Genomic DNA, 5,884 nt, shown 5'->3' with positions numbered 1-5,884 from the left:
CCCTTGGGTCTGCGCTCCGGCATCCGTGTTTGATGCCTGCCCTCCTGACTCCTCCCAGACCCTGTGTGGAGTGACTGCCACTGTCATTCTCCACCGAGGGAAGTGGGAAGTGAAGATTCTGGGAGAGGAAGCCCCCCACCGCCAGCCCCTGATGGTCCACGTGAACCTGCCACCGTCACCCCTCCCACCTCCGGGCGCTCGAGAGACTCCATCCCGAAGGGCGCACCCACCTGGCACGCCTGCAACCTTGGTTTAAAAGGGAGCAAGTCTGGTTTAAACCACCTGCATCTCCTCAGATGTGGGCAGATCGTCACCAAACTCGCCTGATCCACAAATCTCCCCGGAGAAGCGGGGGACACACCCACCTTCAGGATTTGGCCCCAGATTCATGAAAAAGAAAACGCTACCATTTAAACCCTAAAGAACAAGATGGAATTTATTGGATGGATGACTTAACAACTGGGTGTTAATTCCAGGAATATGGGACAGAACGAGGTGAGGCAAACACAGAACATGATGGAACGTCTCAGAGAGCTTGGGTCTAATCCAGCCTGAGGAAGGGGGTCACATCTCCAAGCACCTGTCAAACCCGAAGGGGCTGAGATTGTCCCGGTGGCCCTGCAGCAGCTCTCCCACCCTGCACACCAGCCTGGGAAAGGACGGGCCCCGGCCCCACTGCTGGACAGCTGAGAATCTGGGTAAATCCAAGTTCCTGCTCAGGGGGAAGACCGGTCCCAAGACACTGGACTGCCCTGCGACCCCCTCCCAGTTACCCCCTGCGACCCCCTCCCAGGGACGGCTCCCGGTGACCCCTTGCGCACAAGCCCGCTGTCTGGGGCTGTGTCTCCAGGGTGAACGCCGCTATCCACCTCCCACCGTGTCCGTCTACACAACACCAAACACCACAACAACCGGAGAGTCTCCCCTTCCATCCTGCACTGCCCTCGGTTGTGGGTTGCAGTGCCCTGCACCCCCAGTTCCCAAACCTCATGACCCTCAAAGTTACCTGGGGTGAATTGTGGTGAATTCTGGAGAAACATGTGAAGTGGGCAACTCAGAACAGCACTGGAAGAGCACTAGGGTTCTTGTGAGGGTTTAATCCATGAGGGGAGGGGACACAGCTGCACACAGCGGGGGAGGGGCTTCTGGAGGCTGGAAAGCTCGTCCACTCATCGGAATGGACTCATTAGAGCAATGACTGCACCAGGCGACTCCCTCAGTGGGTGCAGTTGGTACAGACGGGTGCGGTGGGTGTCAGGGTCTCTGGGGGGTGCAGGGGTGCAGTGGGTGCAGTGCAGCTGTTTTCAAATCACAGACACTGGAAGTCTCGGGACTGAAGGCTGGGGGAAGGGCTAGAAGGCGGGGGTGGGGTGCTGCCCGCTGGGTTCCCCAGGGAGTCGAGCAGGCAGGACATGTACGGGGGTGACCCTGGGGCCAGTGACCCTGAAAGGCAAGAGAGAGGCCGGCTACGTGCAGTCTCACTGGAGCCCCCGCCGGCCCAGCAGAGAGCGATGGAGCCAGATGGCCCCGCGGAGCTGACAGGCTGGGCCGAGAGGGCGGGGCCGCACACACACGTGTGTGTGCGCACACACACACACACACACACACACACACACACACACACAGCTGCGGCCCTGAGGGGCTGAGAACATTCCAGACAGGGCTGGGACGCGCCTGCCTCCCCCAGCGCTTCCTGTGCAGCAGCCCTCCACGCGGGAGGGGGTCCCCGCAGCCCCCCGGTCCAGCTGCACAGCTAGGAGCCCACCCTCCCCAACCCAGCTCAAGACAGCCTCACCCCGGGGAGGGCTACCCAGAGGTCTCTGGCCCGAGACACCAGGACCAGCTGAGGGCAGGGGCCAGCCCTGATGGAGGGGGCCGTCCACGAAAGGCCTGGCCCTCGGCATCCAGACAGAGCAGCAAGGCTCACACACCAACAAGACCGGGCCGCTCTGCAAGGGCTCCGGCCTCCCAAGGAGTCTGCAGGGATGGAGTCGGAGGCCCCGCTGTGAGACGGCCGGGACCTGCCCGAGCCAGCTGCGAAGAGCCTGACTCTACAAACCAACGCACGTGCAGAGCTGCCCAGGCCTGGGGGGTTTAGTTATGGAACAGAAACTACGGGCAGAAGAAAACTTCACAGAAAATACAATTAGAACGTCCAGAGAGATAAGAGAAAATATCACAGCCATGGGGGGGGGGGGGGAAGCAAGACGCTATTTAAAACAGAAAAGAACAAAGAGTCGAAAAGAGCTCCTGTGAAATAAAAATTTTAATAGAATGTTTGGAAGAAAAAGCGGAGGAAACCCTCAAAGTAAAACCAAGAGCTGAGAACAGGCGGAAAGGGATGGGCAGAGCACGGCCTCAGTCGGGGTCTCAGGCGGGAGGAGGGAGGGCAGCTGCGGAACGAGGCCCAGAGCAGCTCCCCCCGCCGCTCCACCACGGGGCTGCACTCGTGCCCACGCCAGGCGCCACCTGAGGAGGACCCACACAAATTCATCGTCTGAGCCTCCCTCCGAGACGGCCGGCGCGCAGTGCACTCGGAGGGTGCTCTCGGCAGGACCAAGCAGCCTTCCTCTTGGAGCTCCCTTGTGCCCCAACGCGCGGTTGTAGAGGTCGTGACAAATGAACCCTGAGTTAGCAGTGGCTGCACGCGGCAGCTGAGGACGCTTGTGACATCATGTCACTCTCAGCTTTGAATACGTGTGCGGTTCTAGACCTACCGCGTGTGAACTGCCAGGTCCCTCACGCTGGTAGCCAGATGGCCGTTGGGCAAGAAGTGAGAAGAGCTGTATCTTTACAACAACGCTGAATGACATACAATTGATTGAAGTGCTTTAAAATTAAATAAAATTCGAGATTTTTGAAAATAATTTTGATTTAAAGTTTTTTATATTTATTAATTCTAGTTTGCATGGAGCCTTTCAGATTTAAGAGAGAATTTTAACACTCTGGAACGAAAAGCTTTTTAGAAAACATGTATAATCTTAATACTTTAAATTTTACATTTACTTCCATTTACACTTTTAACTCAAATTTTATATACTGAACTATAACTACATTTTATGTTTCAGTTCTTTAAATCATAACTGTCAATAGACTATAAGCTCTGTGAAAAATGTTATGAAATGATAATTCCTTATTCTGCTGAAATAAAGGGAAGAAAAATAACTCTGTGGAATAAATATGTAACAATTTATAAATGATACTTGCCTCCTAAGTCTCACCCAGAGAGCCCTGGCCCATCAACAGATCATCGGACACACGAAGTAGTAATGATTCATCCCTGACATTTGCAAACTTCAGTTACAGAAAGCTTAACTGTTCATGTACCCCTTTGGTTTCGGCCAAGATGAAGGCGCATCTGTCAGGTGGGAGGAGGGAGGATGCTCAGGTCTGTCGGTGTGTGTGGGCCCCCCTCCCTGGCACCCACCCGAACCCCACACTCAGGAGGGGCAGGTCTCAGCTCTGGGCCAGCAGAGGCACAGCCGGGCAGCGGCTGCCCTGTCTCCTTGGAGACCCTGGGGAGGCCTCACCCACCAGAGGTCGGGCCTCGGGTCTCAGACACCATCCACGTGTTCCTATTTCTCCCCCTTCCCTCCCTCCTGCTTTTGTGACACCTGCAGACGTCAAGGGAGCCGACCCAGGGCCTCTGCAAAGCCCTCCAGGAAATGATCCCTCAGGGGCTCTTGGGGGCCACAGAAGTGCAAGGAGCCTCGGCCACGCCTGTCGGGCCAGCGTCCAGCGGGGCCGGGGACCTGCCCTCCCCCACCCCGAGCCTCAGGTGGAGATGGCCGGGAACTCACCTCCTGGGGGGGCAGTGCGCTGACTGCTGCGTCCAGCGGGAGGGGCGGGGGAGGGGCGGGCTGCTCTTCCGGCTAAAGCAGCAGAAGGGACCAGGCGCTTCCCTGGACAAACGCGGGGCTGGGACCTGTGTTCCTCTCTAGAACCAGCAATCCACCAGGTAGGAGCGGGTGCCGGCGACGCCAGCCCTCCCCGACCCCCGGCAGGCGCAGGGCTGCGGGGCATCGCCATCCGTGATGAAGCGGCAGCGGCCTCCGCAGCCAGGCTGCCCACATCGGCTCCCTGCGTCCACAGGAGGGCACGGCCCCGCCAGGCGGGCTCCCTCAGGGGGAAGGAGGGCGCTCCGCTGCGGAGCCACCTTTGGGCCTCAGGAGGCCCGGCACCCAGGGAAGCCGTCGGGGCGGGGGGCGGAGATGCGAGAACCTGCGGACCGCGCCCGCGCGGCCCGACCCGGTGGCGTGGCCGCTGGCAACCCCGGAGGGCCGAGCAGAGGAGCGCCGAGGCCTGTGCCCGTTAGAGGCTGAGCTGTGTCCCCTTGGAGTCGCGTGCCGGGGTCCTGACCCCAGGACCTCAGGATGTGACTGCGTTCGGAGATGGGGGGGCCTTAAAGGGATGATTAAGGTAAAACCGTGGGTCGTGGGTGGGCCCTGATCCCATACGATGGGTGTCCTTATAAGGAGACCAAGACGCAGACGCGCACAGGGGGACGGCGGTGTGAGGACATGGGGAGAAGACAGCGCCTACACAGCAAGGAGAGAGGCTCAGGGTGGCACCCGGCGTCCCCTGCAGTCACAGGCCAGTGTGAGAGCAGCACGGGGCTGACCCGGGGCCTGGACGTCACTGCCTGGTCCCAGCGGAAAAGGACTTGGACGGGGACCCAGGCCAGCTACCCCTATCCCGGCGAGAACAGGACTTACACCAGGGAGTCTCACAAAACCAATAGAGTTTAACTCCCATTTTGTGAAAACAGAAGTTCTGGAAAGCCTTTCTGCTAACAAATGCCTAGAAAGGTGTTTAAAACGATACAAGCATTACTCAGTGCTCTGCGGAGGCGCGAATGAGGTGAGGACACCCGCAGCGGAGGGAGGGGGATGCAGGAGGTGAGCCGCGCTCAGCCGGACGCCCCTGCCAGCCGGGCCCCTCCTGCACCGGCCACTCACGGCCAGAACACGGGCCCGGGCCCTGAAAGACGGAGAGGCCGGGGCGTGAGGTCAATTTGAGGGGATGCTCTGGAAAACGTGCCTGAGCCTCTCCAAATGTCACTGTCACCGAAGGCAGGAAAACAAGCCTGAGTGACCTGTTCCGGAAGAAAGGAACCAATGTGCTGATTAGGCGTGAAAACTAAGTAAGGCTTCACTGAATCTTCGATTTTAAACAACCGCAAGCAAGTTATTGAGATAACTGCACAACTTTAGCTGTGGCTGGATGGCAAGTGTATTGTAAAATCTTAGATTTCCTGCACGCAATCATTTTATTGAGGTTACGCAGCACCTTGTCTTAAGAGATACATATTCCAGTATTTACAAGTGTCTTAATGTCCGCATCTCACGAATGGTTTAGCCAATTAAAAACTACGCACCTAAAAAAAGGGTACAAATGAACATATTTACAAAACAAATAGAGTCACAGATGTAGAAAACAAACTTATGGTTACCGGGGGGAAGGGGAGGAGGGATAAACTGGAGATTGATGTATACACACTAGGACATATAAAATAGATAACTACAGGACCTGCTGTACAGCACAGGGAACTCTTCTCAATGCTCTGTAGTGACCTATATGGGAAAAGAATCTAAAAAAAAAAAAAAAAAGAGTGGCTACATGTATGTGTATTACTGATTCACTGTGATGAACACTTGAAACTATTATAACACAACATTGTGAATCAACTATACTCCAACAAAAGTTTAAAAAATAAAGACAAATGAGAGTTGAGCATAAAAAAATAATAAAATATAGGGCATCTTTTATAATTTTTAAAAAACTATGCACCTGTGAGTAAACACATTAGGAAGCGAGAGAACGGAGAGAGAGGTGGAACCGACGGCGTCAGCCCAGGCGAAGGTCACGAACACGGTCTCTCCGC

The sequence above is a fragment of the Tursiops truncatus genome, chromosome 9 (genome assembly GCF_011762595.2).
Source record: "Tursiops truncatus isolate mTurTru1 chromosome 9, mTurTru1.mat.Y, whole genome shotgun sequence".
NCBI classification, from domain to species: domain Eukaryota; kingdom Metazoa; phylum Chordata; class Mammalia; order Artiodactyla; family Delphinidae; genus Tursiops; species Tursiops truncatus.
The sequence above is the reverse complement of the archived record's forward strand: the minus strand, read 5'-3'. Positions refer to the sequence as shown.